Source organism: Cetorhinus maximus, chromosome 1 (genome assembly GCF_964194155.1).
Source record: "Cetorhinus maximus chromosome 1, sCetMax3.hap1.1, whole genome shotgun sequence".
NCBI lineage: Eukaryota > Metazoa > Chordata > Chondrichthyes > Lamniformes > Cetorhinidae > Cetorhinus > Cetorhinus maximus.
In genome coordinates, this window is record NC_135879.1 from 214682388 (window position 1) to 214701802 (window position 19415).

The window sequence follows — 19415 nt, forward strand, 5'->3', positions numbered from 1 at the left end:
AGAGGAAAAAAATTTTCACCCAGAGCGTGGTCAGAGTCTGGAACAAACTTCCTGAAAGGGTACTGGAGGCAGGTTCAATTGATGTATTCAAGAGAATTGGATTGCTACCTGAAAAGAAAGTGTGCAAGGTTACCAAGATAAAGCATGGGAGTGGGACTAGGTGGAATGCTCTTTCACAGAACCAGTGCAGACTTGATGGGCCAAATAGCCTTCTGCACTGTAAAGATTCTGAGAGTATTCTATCACACTCCTGACTTACGGCTTGTAGATGGTGGACAGACTTTGTAGGGTCAAGAGGTGAATTACTCATCACATGATTCCTAGCTTCTGACCTGCCCTTGTACCAACAGTATTTATATGGCTGGTCCAGTTCAGTTTCTGGTCCATGGTAACCCCCAGGATGTTGATCAGCGATGATAATGCCAGTGAGTGTCAAGGGGCATTGGTTAGATTCTCTGTTGTTGGACATAGTCATTATCTGGCAGTTGTATGGCACCAATGTTACTTGTCAGCCCAAGCCTGGATATTGTCCAGGTCTTGCTGCATTTGGACATGGACTGCTTCAGTATCTGAGGAATGGTGCTGAACATTTTGCAATCATCAGCAAACATCCCCACTTTTGACCTTATGATTGAAGGAAGGTCATTGATGAAGTAGCTGAAGATGGTTGGGTCTAGGATACTACCCTGGAGAAACTCCTGCAATAATTCCTGGAACTCAGATGATTGACCTCCAACAACCACAACCATCTTCCTTTGTGTTATGTGTGGCTCCAGCTAGTGGAGAGGTTTCCCCTGATTCCAGTTTCACTGGAGCTCCTTGGTGCCACATTCAGTTAAATGTTGCTGTCAAGGGCAGTCACTCTCACCTCACCTCTGGAGTTCAGCTCTTTTGTCTGTGTTTGAACCAAGGCTATAATGTGGTCATGAGTTGAGCAGCCCTGACAGAACCCAAATTGAGCATCACTTTACTGATGATGGAGTAGACTGATGGGGCATTAATTGATCGGGTTAGATTTGTCCTTTTGTGTACAGGACATACCTGGGCAATTTTCCACATTGCCAGGTAAATGCCAGTGTTATAGCTGTACTGGAACAGCTTGGCTAGGGCCATGGTTAAGTTTCAGAATTGTGATGTTTTTGGTATAGCTCAACAATTCAATGTCTTAACTAATTAAATCCACCAGTACTTCAGGTGTGCTGATCTGCACACAATTAAGCAGCAATTATTTAGCGAGACAAACAGCACAATTTAATTTTGTTTGTCGAGGTAGTAAAGTATAATGCCATATCAATGCATTATAGGCAATCTTCAGAGGTCAGGATTAAGACAAGAGTGTTCAAGGAATTTTATTCTGTAAGACGTTTTAACAGACAAGTGATTGATAGGGACACTGATTCAACTAACTGAGAGGATGAACTATCAAAACTCCAAAAATCTCCTCTAATTGGTGTGAGGAGCATAAATCAACAACACAACAGATAGCTTTAACAGGTTTTATAATTTAATATGGTGAACTTTTAAACCATAAATGTTAAATACGTTTCATATTAATTAGTCCCTCCCGTATCTTCGATTAAAATTATGCCCTTCTTGGTGAGTAATGCTTTTAAGATTAAAGTGCTAATATAGGCAAGACATATACAAGACGCAGGCAATGATTTTACAACATGTCCAAGAAGTTTTCTAAGGCTAGGATACCCTCCTTCAGGCACTTGCGAGTCTCTTGCAATGATCTGTGAGGCTGTTGCAATGGAGTCTCCAGGTAAGGTCTACCAGCGATCAAAGCCAGCTGTAAAACCTGGTTAAGAATAACAAAAGTAAAATAATCCCCTAGTTGTGAGCTTGAAATGAACAGAATCACCTCTATCATTCCATTACATAGAATGCAGTTTTTTAAAGCACCCTATTCAGAAAAATTTCCACCTCACCATCTTCCTCAATTTTCTCCTTACTGATTAATGCTAGCATTAGGGAAGCGATGATGTAGTGGTATTGTTGCTGGAGAGCTCTGGGGACCTGGGTATGAATACCACCATGGCTATTGGTGGAATTTGAATTCAATAAAAATCTAGAATTAACAGTCTAATGATGACCATGAAACCATTGTTGTAAAAACCCATCTGGTTCACTAATGCCCTATAGGGAAGAAAATCTGCCACCCTTTCCTGATCTGGCCTACATGTGACTCTGCTTTTTTAAATTCATTCATGGGATGTGGGGATTGCTGGCTGGGCCAGCATTTATTGTCCATCCCTAATTACCCTTGAGAAGGCGGTGGTGAGCCAGCTGCTTGAACCACTGCAGTCCCTGTGGTACAGGTACACCCACAGTGCTGTTAAGGAGAGTGTTCCAGGACTTTGAGCCAGCGACAGTGAAGCAACAACGATATATTTCCAAGTCAGAATGGTGGAGGGCTTGGAGGGAACTTCCAAGTGGTGATGCTCCCATGTATCTGCTGTCCTTGTCCTTCTGGATGGTGGTGGTCATGGATTTGGAAGGTGCTGTCTAAGGAACCTTGGTGAGTTCCTGCAGTGCATCTTGCCATTGTGCGTCGGTGAAGACGGGGTGAATATTTGTGGATGGGGTGCCAAATCAAGCAGGTTGTTTTGTCCTGGATGATATTAAGCTTCTTGAGGGTTGTTGGAGTTGCACTCATCCAGGCAAGTGGGGAGTATTCCATCACTCTCTTGACTTATGCCCTTGTAGATGGTGGACAGACTTTGGGGAGTCAGGAGGCGAGTTACTCGTCACAGATTCCTAGCCTCTGATCTGCTTTTGTAGCCACAGCATTCCAATCCAGTTCAGTTTCTGGTCAATGGTAACCCCCAGGATGTTGATAGCAGAGAAATGGTAATGTTATTGAATGTGAAGGAGCGAGATGGTTAGATTCGCTCTTGTTGGAGATGGTCATTCCCACCACACAAGTGCTGGGCAATGTTACTTGCCACTTATCAGCCCAATCCTGGATAATGTCGAGGTCTTGCTGCATTTGGACATGGTCTGCTCCAGTATCTGCAGAGTTGCAAATGATGCTGAACATTGTGCAATCATCAGTGAACGCCATCAGAGTGGCAGCAGTGTGTACCATCTACAAGGTGCACTGCAGCGACTCACCAAAGCTCCTTAGACAGTGCCTTCCAAACCCACAACCATTACCATCCAGAAGGACAAGGGCAGAGACACAGGGGAACACCAACTGGAAAACCACGACCATCTAGAAGGACAAGGGCAGCATAGACAAAGGGAACACCACCAAGTTCTCCTCCAAGCCACTCGCCATCGTGACTTGGAAATATATCGCCATTCCTTCACTGTCGCTAGGCAAAATCCTGGAACTCCCTAACAGCACTGTGGCTGTCCCTATACCACATGGACTGCAGCAGTTCAAGAAGGCAGCTCACAATCACCTTCTCAAGGGCAGTTAGTGATGGGCGATAAATGTTGGCTTAGTCAGCGAGGCCCACATCCCAAGAATGAATTTTTTAAAAATCCCACTTCTCACCTTATGAAGGAAGGTAATTGGTGAAGCAGCTGAAGGTGGTTGGGCCGAGGACACTGCCCTGAGGAACTCCTGGAACTGAGATGATTGACCTCCAACAAAAACAACCATCTTCCTTTGTGCTAGGTATGACTCCAACCAACAAAGAATTTTCCCCTCCCAATTCCAACTGACTCCAGTTTTGCTAGGGCTCCTTGATGCCACAGTCGGTCAAATGCTGTTTTGATGTCAAGCATAGTCATTCTCACCTCAGCTTTGGAGTTCAGCTCTTTCGTCCATGTTTGAACCAAGACCGTAAAGAAGTCAGGAGCTGAGTAACCCAGGCGGAACCCAAACTGAGCAGTAAGTAGGTTATTGCTAAACAAGTGCCACTTGATAGCATTGTTGATGACCCCTTCCATTACTTTACTGATGATCAAGAGTAGACTGACGGGTGGTAATTGGACGGGTTGGGTTTGTCCTGCTTTTTGTGTACAGGACATACTCGGGCAATTTTCCACATTGTTGGGTAGATGCCAGTGTTGTAGCTGTACCGGAACAACTTGGCTAGGAAAACAGCAAGTTCTGGAGCACAAGTCATCAGTACTATTGCCGGAATGTTGTCATAGCCTTTGCAGTATCCAGTGCCTTCAGCTGTTTCTTGATATCATGTGGAATGAATTGAATTAGCTAATGACTGGCATCTGTGATGCTGGGGACCTCCGGAGGAGGAGATGGATCATCCACCTTGGCCCTTCTGGCTGAAGATTATTGCAAATAATTCAGCCTCATCTTTTGCACTGGGCTCTACCATCATTGAGAATGGGGATATTTCTGCAGCATCCTCCTCCAGTGAGAGTTGTTTAATTGTCCAACGTCATCACGACTGGATATGGCAGGACTGCAGAGATTAGATCTTAAAAATGTTTAGATGTTCACGTTAGATCTGATCTGTTGGTTGTGGTGCTGTTCCTGGAACTCCATTTGAACAAGGTAGCAGGCAGAGAACAGACAGCTCAGACTGGAAGTAAGGCGGAGAATTAAAATGGCAAGTGACCAGAAGCTCAGAGTCACGCAAGGTAGTCATCCAATCTATATTTGTTCTCCCCAATGTAGTGGAGACTGCATCATGAGCAATGAATATAGAATCCTAAACTGAAAGTACAAGTAAATAGCTGATTCAGCTGGAAGTGGTGTTTTGGGTACTGGTTAGCAGCAACTGAGGAGCTGAAAGGCAAGTGTTGCATCTCCTGTGCTGGCAATTGTCTTTTGCTCAAGATATTTCTGCCTGTTTTAGCTCAGTCTATTGAAGCTATTAAACAGAATATCTGACATTCATAAAGTCCGCTACTTAGTGGAGTATGGCTCATTAATCAATTTTAATCAGTGAACAAATACAGTAATTGATTATTCAATCCAATTCTGGGGAATGGCTACTTTGCGGCTGATTTGATAGGAGTGATACCCACGCTGATTACTGAGTTTTAGTCTGTGCAAACCGCTACCAAACAAGTGAATGAAAAGCTTCCAGAAGATCCTGAATTTTAACTAACAGTGATGGTCTACTCTTGCATCTTAGGTTGTCCACTATCTCAAGTGTACTGAATGTATCTCAATCATACTGGTGTAGTTCAGCTCTCTTGAAGAGGAGGGGCTGTATCTGGATATCCACTAGATAGATCAGTACCATAAGTTTGGGTTGTGCGGTTAATACACAGGCGAACAGGACTCTGGCTGTTGTGATAATCTGGCCACCACCACGGTGAATGACAACAGCAAGCAATGTCAAACCTTGAAACATGCATATTTTCATCACACAGAACACCCTAGAAAACAGCCTTTGTTATGGAAGGATAATACACTAGAGGTCCAGAGCCTCCTCTGCAGGGCTCCATTCATACAGCCACTCAGGAGATAGCACATATTTTAAATTCAATACACATCACATGCTGTTGTTCAGCAGAAACAATGAAAAAAACTCTTTCCTGACAACTCAAGTTCAGAGGAAGGAATCTGTAACTGTACTGATGGATTATAAATGACCAAAAATAACCCACTATAATTGGGTAAAGTTTCTTTCTTAAAACCACAGGAATTTAATTATCTTTCCAATCAATTTTATAGCCAGTGGGTATAATCAGTTTCTGTCATGTCTTAAACAATAACCATTGCTGAGGAAGCTAGGAATTGAAATCTACATGCCAGTGTGTAAATGGGCAATTTTGTAACTCAACTAAGTATAGTGTGAAAATATACACTGATCATTACATTATACTGAACTGATTTATGAAATTAAAACCATTCCAAAAACTGCTAGAAATAACAATCAGAATATTGTGATATTTAGTGATTGAAATGTGAAGAGTTCTTCTGTCAAGTTAAATTATTTGAAGGTTGACAAGCTAAATCCAGATTTAGCAAAATTATTTTAAAAACCTAATATTTTGTTTGTAGCATATTATTATCCTCCATGTATACAAGTCAGAGCATAGAGGCCCATGAGCTACATGTTTACTATCAGCAGCCATTTCAGAGTGTAGACTATCACAGAGAGAATACACAGAAACGTACACGACTGCATTGTCAGAATTTTAATCCATCCCGTGCCCACTTTGATCTCTTCTGTTCCTCACTATCAACTCTCTTCATAGTTTATATTTCCCATTACAGTACATTGTACCATCAGAACTTACTTCCTTGGTTGTCCACTGGAAACCTGCCATAATACTGTCCTGATTTTGAACTCCCTTGGTAATGTCAACCAGAATACTGGGGCCTGTGCCATCAGGTCCAAAGCCTCAGATCTTGTGTGCCTTAGAAACATCCCATTTAGGTTTCTTAGCAGGTACCTGGTGCGCTGCTTCAACCCCTGACGAACGGACATACCCTCCTTGTCAAAGTCCGTGCACTGGGGAAGGTGTGAGCCTTCATGTACAGCGTATGGTGCTTGTTCGGAGATTTGGATAGATAGAGCTGGCTCTTCACGTGCTGTCTCACATTAAGACACAACCTGGTCAGAGTTCTGTTAAGAGAAAATTTTAAAACGTCAGAATACAACAGATAAATAATCCATATTCATTAGTTAACATTTACAATAGAAACACAAGTTAGTAACTTCTCTGTTTGACAGTCCAACCAGCTTGTGTGAAAAGCTCTTGTGGTGCAAAGAAAAAATACGTTAACAGCATTCTCATCCCATCCAAAAATACTAAAACCTCTGCGTGGTTATTTATTCACTCAAGCATACACAGTGAGATTTGTCAATGTTCAATTCAAAACAAAGAAATTACTTTTAGTTTTGCAAGGATAAATGTCTCCTTAAAGCCTTCCATCTAATTTTTCCTCATATTGGTTGAAGTGATAACCCACTGCCAGACAGTTAACTTTGATCCTCATAACAAACTATTCGGTTTACAAGCATAGGCCTAGGGTAATTTCCAACTTGTGGAGATACTGAACAAGTATGGGGATGTGAGTGAGAACAAAGTAAGTGAGCATCAGAGGAAACAGTGTGAGAGGACAGCAAACAAAAGCAGAACCGACTGCATAGAAAGTCTATGAGAGCAGAGAGAGAGTGAACCTGAAGAGAAACAGTAGCAGAGGCCAATAGATAAAAGTGAGAACACCAGTGGGAGAGGGTCAGTGAGTGAGACGACAGATAAAAGAGGGAGAAATAGCAGCAGTCAGTAAGTGATGACAGCTTGCCTGATGGTAAACAGAACAGCCAACACTGGATAAAAGCTGGAGAATTGGTGGCAAAGAGTCAGAGAGAGCAAGCCAGAGGGGAAACGGCATGAGAGGACAGCAAATAAAAAGGGAAGAACCAGTGGCAGAGACAGAGCAAGCATGAGGATGTCAGAGTCAGAGCGCAAGTAGATTTGGAACAGAGAAAGAAATTCAAAAAAGAGATGTCACTGCCACAGGAGGAGTGGATTGGTGGTTAACAGGCAAGTGTTAGGTTACTTTGTTTTGCTGTTGTTGATAATTTCACTTGATGGTTGTTTCCATTGTGTTTTAGATTTAGATGGATATTAATTCCATGCTTTTAGTATTTTTTTCTTCTATTTAAGCACCTCAGTCTTTAAGAAGTCCGTTTCTTAGAGCTCAGACTCTTATAAAGGCTAGTTTCTTACTACCTTAGATTTTTTGTGTCATTTTTAGTGTCAAGTATTTTAATGGTTGGCTCTCAAAGATTTAGTGGTCAGTGCATTGACTAATGTGGTAGGCCAGCTGGGCCCATGCATGCACATTTTGTTCGATGTTGGTAACCAAATACCATATTTAACGTTACTAATTTCTTCCCAAACACATTCAGGATCCAAACAAGAGACACTAAAGATGCTAGAAATAAAACAAAAACTGAAAACATTCAGCAGGTCAATCAGCATTAGTGAAGAGAACAGAGCAGTTCCGATAAAAGGTTACCATATCTGCTGTAGTCATATCTAGGATTCAACTATTCAAGCAAATCATAGAGGAAAGAGGTAGAGCAGTTTAAGGATCAAATTCCAGAACTTAGGGTGCTTTTTTGCTGAAGGTGCAAGTGGCAGATTCACAAGAGGCCAGAGTTGGAGAAAAGCTGAGTTCTAGGGATGGTTGGAGGGATGGATTAGAATACAGAAATAGAATGGGGCATGGCCATTGGAGTATTTGGACAAGATGATGTTAAACTTAAAATTGAGGCATTACTAGACAAGAAGTCAACATAGGTCAGTGAGCAACAGGGGTGATAGATGAATTGGACTTGGTAATAGTTAGGATAAAGGCAAAGTATTGGACAAATTTGAGAATAAAAATAACAGAATCAAAGAATTTTAATGCCACAGAAGGAAGCCATTCGGCCCATCGTGTCTGGATCAGCTCTCCAAGTGAGTATTATGATCTAGTGCCACTGCCCTGCCTTTTCCCCCATTGTTTCTATTCAAATAATCATCTAATGCCCTCTTGAATGCCTCGATTGAGGCTGCCTCCACCACACTTCCAGGCAGTGCATTCCAGACCCGGACCACTCAATGTGGGGAAAATATTTTCTCACGTCACATTTGCTTCTTTGGCAAATCATTTTAAATCTGTGCCCTCTCGTTCTTGATCCTTTTATGAACGGGAGCAGCTTCTCCCTATCTACTCTGTCCAGCCCCCTCATGATTTGGAACACTTCTATCAAATTTCCTCTTAGCCGCCTTCTCTCCAAACAGAACAGTCCCAGCCTCTCCAATCTATCCTCATAGCTGAAGTTTCTCATTCCTGGAACCATTCTTGTAAACCTCTTTTGTACTCTCTCCAATGTGTTCATATCCTTCCTACATGTGGCACCCAGAACTGTACACAATAGCCCAGCTGAGATCTAACGAGTGTCTTATATAAGTTCAGCATAACCTCCTTGCCCCTATTAATAAAGCCCAGGATACTATATGCTTTATTAACTGCTCTCTCCACCTGTCCTGCCACCTTCAATGATCTATGCACATATACACCCAGGTCTTTCTGCTCCTGCACCCACTTCAAAATTTCACCCCTTGTTTTATATTGTCTGTCCATGTTCTTCCTATCAAAATTCATTACCTCACACTTCTCCGCACGTTAACTTTATTCTACTTTAGACTATTTATATTACTTTATTATATTGGCCCTAAATTTTCCTTATTCCTGAGGCTTCGCAATTGAATCCAAGTATAGCTACTTGTTTTAAAAATATTACATTTTCTAATTCACTCACCAGGTCCTACTTACCAAGGCTGCCGCTTTTCTTTCTGAGGAAAGATAGAAAAGAAAAGGAACACCTCCTCACCTCAGTTACCTCTGGTCTGGAACTCTTGCCGCTTCTCGTGCTGTTTTTATAGCTCCTCTCGCACTCTCCTCTAGGTGCTGCTGACTGCCTGGCTCAGAGTCTTCCTCTCGCACTCTCCTCTAGGTGCTGCTGACTGCCTGTGCTAGGGAGGTCAATCAGTACAGCATTGGAATAATTGAATCTGGAGGTAAAAAAGCATGATTGAGGGTTTCGGCAGCAAATGGGCTGAGGCAGGGCCAGAGGTGGGTGATATTACAGAGGTTACCTTAAGTTAAGGTCTGCCTCCTTGTCTGTCTTCAGAGTCGAGTTTGATATCCAGCTTCTCGATCAATTTTGCAGTCTTCCCTGCCCCTCCTACTCTTGAAATTTATGATAAAGATCTGTGGACAGATGAAATACAGATGCAGCAGACAGTACCAGAAGGATCATAAAATGGTACAGCATCGAGTCTATCATGTCTATGTCAGCTCTTTGAACACACCAATTAATTCAATTCTCCTCTTTCCACATAGTCCTGTAAAATTTCCCCTTAAAATGGTTATCCAATTCCTTTTTGAAAGTTACCACTGAATGCGCTTCCACCACCCTTCCAGGCAGTGCATTCCAGATCTTAAATTGCTGCATAACTTTTTAGTCTCTCCATTATGACTGAACGCCTGAATCTCTAGTAGAGTTCGAGTAAATCTCTTCTGCAACCTGTTATGATCTCGATAGAGACCAGTAAGATTTTTTTTAGAAGTCTGAAAACTCATCTATTTACTAAAAGAATGAAGTCACAAAATTCATGGTTTAAACCAAAAGAACTGTACTAAATAAAACTTGAACATAAATACTAATAATTAGTCTTAAAAAGTCAGTTACAGTAAGGATATTAAAAGTTCGATGAACTCTTACTTTAAACTGAACTTACTCAAATTTCCGTTAACACCCCCATTTGACTTTTTTTTAAAAAATTCATTCATTCGTGGGATGTGGGCTTCGCTGGCTGGGCCAGCCTTTATTTCCCATCCCTTGAGAAGGTGGTGGTGAGCTGCCTTCTTGAAACGTTGCAATCCATGTGGTGTAGGTGCACCCACAGTGCTGACAGGAAGGGAGTTACGGAATTTTGACCCAGCGACAGTAAAGGAACGGCGATATATTTCCACGTCAGTATGGTGAGTGGCTTGGAGTAGGACTTCCAGGTGGTGGTGTTCCCATCTATCTGCTGCCCTTGTCCTTCCAGATGGTAGTGGTCGTGAGTTTGGAAGGTGCTGTCTAAGCAGCCTTGGTGAATTCCTGCAGTGCATCTTGTAGATGGTACACACTGCTGCTACTGTATGTCGGTGGCGGAGGGCGTGAATGTTTGTGGATGTGGTGCCAATCAAGTGGGCTGCTTTGTCCTGGACAGTGTCAAGCTTCGGGTGTTGTGGGAGCTGCACTCATCAAGGCAAGTGGAGAGTATTTCATCACACTCCTGACTTGTGCCTTGTAGATGGTGGGCAGGCTTCGGAGAGTCAGGAGGTGAGTTACTCATCGCATGATTCCTAGCCTCTGACCTGCTCTTGTAGCCACAATATTTATATTGCTAGTTCAGTTCCGTTTCCGGTCAATGGTAACCTGCAGAATGTTGATAGTGGGGGATTCTGTGATGGTAACGCCACTGAACATCGAGGGGCAATGGTTGGATTCTCTCTTGTTGGAGATAGTGATTGCCTGACACTTGTGGGGCACAAATGTTACTTGCCACTTGTCAGCCCAAGCCTGGATATTGTCCAGGTCTTGCTGCATTTGGACATGGACTGTTTCAGTATCTGATGGGTCATGAATGGTGAACATTGCACAATCAGCGAACATCCCCACTTCTTACCTTATGATGGAAGGAAGGTCATTGATGAAGTAGCTGAAGATGGTTGGACCAAGGACACTACCCTGAGGAACTCCTGCAGTGATGTCCTGGAGCTGACATGACTGACCTCCAACAACCACAACCATCTTCCGACACCACGCAAACCTGAATTGGATAAAGTGGTTCTGGAAAAGTGAGAGAAGTGAATATGATTTTCCTTTCAATAAAACCATGTTGATGATATATCTGATTATACAATAATTTGCTAAGTGTATTGTTAAGACTTCCTTAATAATAGATTCCAGCATTTTCCTGATGACTGATGCCAGGTTAACTGACCTGTAATTCTGTCTTTTCTCCTCTCCCTTTTTTCTTGAATAGCACTGTTACATTTACTAACCTTCCCTCTGCTGGGACCATTCTAGAACCTAGGAAATTTGGAAACTCACTATTCACCATCTCTGCTGCTATCTCTTTTAGAATCCTAGGATGTAGGTCATCAGGTCCTACAGATCATGGGTATTTGTTGGTTTTTAGTTCCTTAAATTTCTCCAATACTTTTTCTTTGCTGATATTAATTATTTCTTTGCTGATATTAATTATTTCTAAGCTCCTCACTCATATTAGACCATAAGACATAGGAACAGAAATTAGGCCATTCGGCCCATTGACTCTGCTCCACCATTCAATCATGGCTAATATTAGGTCCTTGGTTATCCTCTATTTTTGGTACAGTAAGTCCTCACAAAGTTATAGTTGCGTTCCTGAAAAGCGTGACTTTAAGTAAATCATAGCTTCCCATAGGAATCAATGTTATAACCAGAATTAAGTTCCTCCAGACACTTTTCACACAGAAAAAACTTACAAGTTGAAATACTGTACCATACATGTGCAACACCATGCATTCCTAGCTCAAGTTACTTGCAAAATAAAATAAATCACTAAATATAAAAAAATACTGCATAAACTGATCATCCCTCCATCATAAAGGTCAGAAAAGGGGATGTTGGCTGATGATTGCACAATGTTCAGCACCATTTATGACAACTCAGATACTGTAGTAATCCATGTCCAAATGCAGCAAGACCTGGACGATATCCAGGCTTGGGCTGATAAGTGGCAAGTAACATTCACCAGGCAATGACCAGAATCTAACCATCACTCCTTGACATTCAATGGTATTGCCATCAGTGAATCATCCTGGTGGTTATCATTAATCAGAAACTGAACTGGATTAGCCATATAAATACTGTGGCTACAACAGGTCAGAGGCTAGGAATCCTGAGGCGAGTAACGCACTTCCTGACTCCCCAAAGTCTGTCCACCATCTACAAGGCACAAGTAGGAGTGCAATGGAATACTCTTCATTTGCCTGGCTGAGTGCAGCTCCCACAACACTCAAGAAGCTTGACACCATCCAGGTCAAAGCAGTCCGCTTGATTAGCGCCCCGTCCACAAACATTCACTCCTTCCATCACAGTCACACAGTGTGTACCATCTACAAGATGCACTGCATGAACTCACCAAGCCTCCTTAGCACCTTCCAAAATGCCACCATCCAAGCCACTCACCATGCTGACTTGGAAATGTATTGCCGTTCCTTCACTGTCACTGGGTCAAAATCCTGGAACTGCATCCCTAACAGCACTATGGGTGTGCCTACACCACATGGACTGCAGCAGTTCAAGAAGGCAGCTCAACACAACCTTCTCAAGGGCAATTAAGGATGGGCATTAAATGCTGGGCTAGCCAGTGATGCCCACATCCCATGAATGAATTTTTAAAAAATCAATTTTGATAAACTTACCAGTCACTTTTTCTTCTTAGGCACTCCCTTGTTTGAGGATAACTTGCTTCTACTCCAATCCGATGGATTCTGAGGTGGTTAAGTCCAAAGCATCTGCAGACTCTGCCCCATGTGAGTTAGGTGTTGCTTGGAGGGTCAGTTAAATGAGTTGTCTGGTAGTTTTTTGCACTTTCTCAACTGCGTTGACTTCGCCTCTGCATGTTCCAGATGAAGATTCTCTGTTGTTCGATGGGGACATGGGACATCCGACCTCTTCAGGTGTGCTTTGAGGACATTCCTAAAGTGTTTCAGTGGAGGTGGCTTTAAGTGATTAGCGCCTCAATATCGGGCATGTTGGGTTGGGAGAAGACCTTGCTGTTCCACTGCCTTTCTTGCCACTGGATTTGGAGGATCTTTTGCAGACACTTCCAGTGGTGCTTTGAGGTGCCTGGTGCAGGTTTTCCAAGCCTCAGAGACATAAGTGGGAGTGTGGAGATCATTACGGCCTGGTGAACCATGACCTTAGTCTTGGATTTAAGATCCTGATCCTCAAAGGCTCTTGCCTTCAGGTGGCCAAACGCTGAATTGGCACATCGGCAGTGATGATGAATTTCGTCGCCTTTGTCAAAAGGGGCCTCGCAATGTATGGAAATAGGCAAGATTGACCTTAATCAATGGTTAAAAAGTGTTGTGCTATGGGAGCTGTTGGAAAAACTATTTTCCAGTATAGTAACAGAAAATGCTGGAAAACCTCAGGTCTGGCAGCATCTGTGGAGAGAGAGATACAGCTAATGCTTCCAAGTCCAATATAACTATTCTTCGGTTCAATGTAACAGTATATCTCTCCCTGACTATACTGTCCCCTACCACATTTCTTGTCACACTCACGCCCACTACCCTTCAACTTTAATGGCTTCCTGCACCATGGTGCTATGGTCATCCACACTGCAGTCCTTGTCCTCATCCACATAGGTAGCAAATACCTCATACCTATTGGTCAAAGTCAAGGCTCCTCCATCACTGCATCCTGGATCCCCATACCTGCGTGGCTTGTAGTCACACCCTCCTGTCCCTGACCAATTCAAGTCCTGCGCTGTCCAGGTTAACTCTTCCACCTCCCTGACGCTCTGCAACGCCTGCACCCCCGACTCCAGTTCAACAACTCTTGAGCCAAAGTTGCTCAAGCTTCATCCACTTACCACAGGCATGGTTGTCTGGATATACAATGCTCTCCATAAACTCCCATATGCTGCAGTTCTGGCACATTCAATTCAGTGTAACTTGCACTTTTACGTCTACTTAAGGGAATGGATGCATCATGTGTGCGCTGCTGGAGGCAATTTGCAGTCAGTACAGCGATGACACAACTTCAGGGCATTCCAAATTCCAATCCTTTCAAAACAACTAAAAAATCTTTTTTAAAAAATCAACCTTTATACAAAACCAAAACAAAGAAAGATCTTTAACTGTCTTTCTTTAACGTTTAACTTTGGTCGCGTTTTAGTTCTGTAAAAGGAAAAGGAGTTGATTGCCAATCGGGGGGGTCGGAAATTAACACCCAATCAGCGCCTAGAGGAGGCAGGGTCAACGGTGTCGATTGGTTGGAGCGGCGGGGTCAACGATGGCGATTGGTTGGGGAGCGGTGATTGACATTGTGGCCCCGTTCCAACTGAACAAAAATTTAAAACGGCTCCAAATTTACTGGTTTTTAAATGAGGAAAAAATAATAGATGGAAGTTTAACCGCCAAACCTAAAGCACACGTTAAAGTAGGTAAGAATAAAACGCGTTAGAAAACAGAAGGGGATCTAAGGATCTTTTGAAAACTCCCAATCCGTTTAAAAATTCAAACCATGTTCGAAAACTGTCCCGAGAGTGACCTTGTAAGGAGCAGTGTTAGAAGGAATTAGCAGGATAACAGCTTGAGGTTTTAATAGCCCTTCTACCCCTCCCCCCCATATCATCGATTACTTCAATAATCACCACCTGTTTCTTCATCTAATTACATCCATTAACTTCCATTTAGTGAACTGGAAATACAGGGACGTGACAGTAGTTGGGGCGCTGCTCTATCTGTCGCCGGCATGATCCCCGGGTAACAACTCACCTTGTTTGCGGATGCCAATGGATTACAGCTCTCAGACAGACCATGATGGCGGCCCCTGAGGGAGGAAGAACGAGGCAGAGAAAGATAGATGTGCCCGCGCATGCCCATGATGCTCTCCGTTCTGTGCCCGCGCACGTCCATGATGCTCTCCGTTCTGTGCCCGCCCGCGCCCGTCCATGATGCTCTCCGTTCTGTGCCCGAGCGCGTCCATGATGCTCTCCGTTCTGTGCCCGCCCGCGCCCGTCCATGATGCTCTCCGTTCTGTGCCCGAGCGCGTCCATGATGCGCTCCGTTCTGTGCTCGCGCGCAGCACTAGGCTGCCAGGTTGGCTACCCTACTGTCTGTCCTACTGACCCTCATCAATAAGAACATTGTCAACCTCCACGTAATTGATTCTTAGGAATAGCCCTTGCTCATAAAATTTCAGAATATTTCAGTGCCGTATAGAGGTTTACAGCCCAGATTGAAGACCATTTGACTAATTGTGTTTGCTGTCAATTAGGATGACAACCTGTGTCATCGATCGAAATCAAATTAAAAAACCATTAAATCACCATTCAGTGATATCATGGCTGATCTGATTGTGGCTTCAACACCACTTTCCAACCTACCTTCCAATACCCTTTGACTGCCTTGTTAGTCAAAAATGTATCTACCTCTGCTTTAAAAATATTCAATGACCCTGCCTCTAATGCTTTCTGGGGAAGAGAGTTTCACAGACGCATGATCCTCCAAAGAAAGAATTTCTCCTCTGTCCTAAATGGGACACCCCCTATTTTTAAACTGACCCCTAGTTCTGGTCTCTCCTACAAGGGGAAACATCCTTTCAAGCATCCACTCTGTCAAGTCCCCTCAGGGTGTTTCAATATGAGACATCAATATGTTTCAATAAGATCACTTCTCATTCTTCTAAACTCCAACAGATATAGGCCCAACCTGTCTAACCTTTCCTCATAAGATAACCCCCTTATCCTAGGAATCAGCTGAGTGAACCTTATCTGAGCTGCTGCTAATGCAATTATGTCCTTTCTTAAATAAGGATACCAAAGCTGTGCACAGTACTCTAGATGTGGTCTCACCAATATCCTGTTAACCTGTAGCTAAACATCCCTACTTTTATGTTCCATTCCCCTTTCAATAAACAACAACGTTCTATTTGCCTTCCCAATCACTTGCTGCACCTGCATATTAACTTTTTCATGATTCATGTACCAAGACACCCAGATCCCTCTGTGCCTCAGAGTTCTGCAATCTATCTCTATTTAGATAATAAGCTGCTTTTCTATTCTTCCTGGCAAAATGGACAAGTTCATGTTTGTTCACATTATATTCCATCTGCTGAATTTTTGCCCATTCTATCTATCCGTCTTCAGGCTCCCTATGTCCTCTTCACAACTTACTTTCCTACCTATCTTTGTCATCAGCAAATTTAGCAACTATTCATTCAGTCCCTTCATGCAAGTCATTGATATAGATTTTAAATAGTTGAGGCCCCAGCACTGATCCCTGTGGCACTCCACTCATTACATCTTGCCAACCCAAAAGTCACCCATTTATGCCTACCCCCTGTTTCCTGTTAGCTAACTAACCCTCTATCCATGCTAATATGTTACCCCCTACACCATGAGCTCTTGTGTAGTAACCTTTGATGTGGCACCTTGTCAAATGCCTTCTGGAAATCTAATTACACCACATCCTCAGTTTCCCCTTTATCCACATTGTTTGTTACTTCCTCAAAGAAATCTAATAAATTAGGTAAACACAATTTCCCTTTCACAAAACCATGTTGCCTCTGCCTGATTGCATTGTTAAGTGCCCTGCTATGACCTCCTTAATATGGATTCCAGCATTTTCCCTATGACAGATGTTAAGCCAACTGTCCTGTAGTTTCTTGTTTTCTGTCTTCCCCCCTTGAATAGAGGAGTTTCATTTGCAATCTAGGACTTGAGGACTCTATCCAAGATTTGAGCACAAAAATCAAGTCTGTCACACCAGTGCAGAAGGTGTTGACTTTTAGATGAGATGTTAAATTGAGGCTCCATCTGTTCTCTCAGGTGGTTGTAAAAGATCCCATGTCACTTTTTAAAAGAAGAGCAGGGGAATTATCCCCAGTGTTTAGGCATTTTTTTATCCCTCAATCAACATCACATGATCTGGTTATTATCACATTGCCATTTGTTGGAGCTTGCTGTGTACAAATTGACTATCATATTTATTACATGACAACCAAGACTACACTTTAAAAGTACCTCATTGGCTGTAAAGCACTTTGAGATGTCCAGTGGCCGTGAAAAGCGTAATATTGTCTTCTTTTCTATCAAATCGCTGCCTTAATTAAAAATTACTATTTTTGGTAATGAAACCCATTTTCAACTATGTTAATAAAACTGAAACAGACTACCACATCAAGGAATACATTTTAATGAAAGAAATGTGAGTGTAAGAGCAAGGTGGTGATTGAAAATTGCAAGCAACCAGAAGATTGGGGTCATACATTCACTATCCTCACTTGGAAATATATCACTGTTACCTTCACTGTCATTGGGTCAAAATCCTGAAACTCCCTCCCTAACAGCACTGTGGATATACCTACACCACATGGACTGCAGCGGTTCAAGAAGGGAGCTCATCCACCTTCTCAAGGGCAATTAGGGATGGACAATAAATGCTGGCCTAGCCAGCGACACCCACATCGTGTAAGTGAATAAAAACAATACAGACTGAATGGAGGTGTTCTGTAAAGCATCACCCAATCTGCATTTGGTTTCCCCAGCATAGAGGAGACTCCATTGTGAGCAGCGATTCCAGTATACTAAATTGAAAGAAGTACAGGAAGGAGTGTTTTGGGCCTTGAATGGTAAGAAACAAGGAAGTAAAGTTCAGCTGTTACACTTCCTACAATTGCATGGAAAGATGCCGTGAAAAACGACGAGGGGTTGGGGGCCATTTTAAGTCATCACCTTGCTCTCAGACACACATTTCTGTCCTCGGCCTATTGCAGTGTTCCAGTGAAGCTCAACAAAAGCTCTAGGAACAGCATCCTAGATTCTGATTTGGTACGTTACAGCTTTCTGGACTCAAGATTGATTTTAACTATTTCAGATCCTGAACTCTGTCACCCATTTTTATTCTGGTTTTTTTTGCCATGTGCTGACCTTAATGTTGTATTTCATGTTTTTTGCTTTTGGACAGTTCATTATTCTGCCATTCATACCCACTCTGGACAAATGCTTTGTTTCTTTACTACAACCATTACCACTGTCTTTGCCTTTTGATCCATGATGTCTTTGTCATTTAATCTCTTCTGCCCTCTACCCTATCCTTAAATTTGGAGGCAACTTGAACTGTAAGTCAACTAGTGCATTTTGGGCACAATTTCCTGACTGTGCCCAAATCTTTGAACTCTACTCCTGGGCGCTATCTTTTAAAAAAATTCATTCATGGGATGTGGACATCGCCTTCGAAGATATTTATTGCCCATTCCTAATTGGCCTGCAGAGGGTAGTGGTGAACTGCCTTCTTGAATCACTGCCATTCACCTGGTATGCCCACAATGTTGTTGAGAGAAATTTCCAGGATTTTGACACAGCAACAGTGAAGGAGCGGCAATATAGTTCCATGTCAGGATGGTCTGTGACTTGGAGGGGAACAAGTTGCCAGGGATCTTCTGCCCTTGTTCTTCTAGATGGTAGAGGTCTTGGGTTTGGAAGGTGGAAGGTATGGTACAAATGCTACTTGCCACTTAACAGCCCAAGCCTGAAAATTGCCAAGTCATGCTGCATGCAGGTACACACTGCTTTCGTATTTGGGGAATTGCTGAACACCATGCAATCAGCAGCGAACATCCCCACTCTGACCTTATGATAGAGAGAAAGTCAGTGATGAAGCAGCTGGAGATTGTTGGGCCTAGGACACTACCCTGAGGAACTCCTGCAGTGACGTCCTGGAGCTGAGATGATTGGCCTCCAACAATCACAACCATCTTCCGTTATGTTAGGTATGACTCCAGCCAATGGAGAGTTTTCCCCCTTATTCCCATCAACTTCAATTTTCCAGGGCTCCTTGATGCCACGCTTGGCCAAATGCTGACTTGATGTCAAGTGTAGTCACTTTCATCCCATCTCTGTAATTCAGCTCTTTGGTCCATATTTGGACCAAGGCTGAGCTTCTGTGAGCCGATTATTGCTGAATGTCACTTGATAGCACTGTCGATTTTTTGGCAGGAAGAATAGAAAAGAAGCATATTATTTAAATGGAGAGAGATTGCAGAACTCTGAACGACAGAGTGATCTGAGTGCCCTGGTATATGATTCAGGAAAAGTTAGTATGCAGGTACAGCAAGTGATTAGGAAGGCAAATGGAATGTTGTCTTTTATTGTGAGGGGAATGGAAAATAAAAGCAGGATTCTTTGCTGCAGTTGTACAGGGA

At 42.9% G+C, this 19415-nt stretch overlaps 1 long non-coding RNA gene and 1 other non-coding gene across 4 annotated transcripts; both read right to left on the reverse strand.

Moving 5' to 3' along the window:
• Positions 1-1320: 1320 nt before the first annotated feature.
• On the reverse strand, positions 1321-15111 carry LOC144687151 (uncharacterized). Of its 3 annotated transcripts, XR_013578087.1 has the most exons (7): positions 14987-15111; positions 12902-13648; positions 11116-11279; positions 9535-9649; positions 9270-9450; positions 6198-6503; positions 1321-1801 (listed from the first exon to the last, which is right to left on the reverse strand). It is a non-coding gene; the product is annotated as an uncharacterized LOC144687151 (long non-coding RNA). The 3 variants fall into 3 exon arrangements; XR_013578084.1 differs by lacking the exon at positions 11116-11279 and having other exon boundaries at positions 9270-9649; positions 14987-15038; XR_013578086.1 differs by lacking the exons at positions 11116-11279; positions 14987-15111 and adding an exon at positions 14080-14215 and having other exon boundaries at positions 9270-9649.
• LOC144689177 (small nucleolar RNA SNORA5) lies at positions 5924-6061 on the reverse strand. The gene has a single exon (XR_013578588.1). It is a non-coding gene; the product is annotated as a small nucleolar RNA SNORA5 (small nucleolar RNA).
• Positions 15112-19415: the final 4304 nt, after the last annotated feature.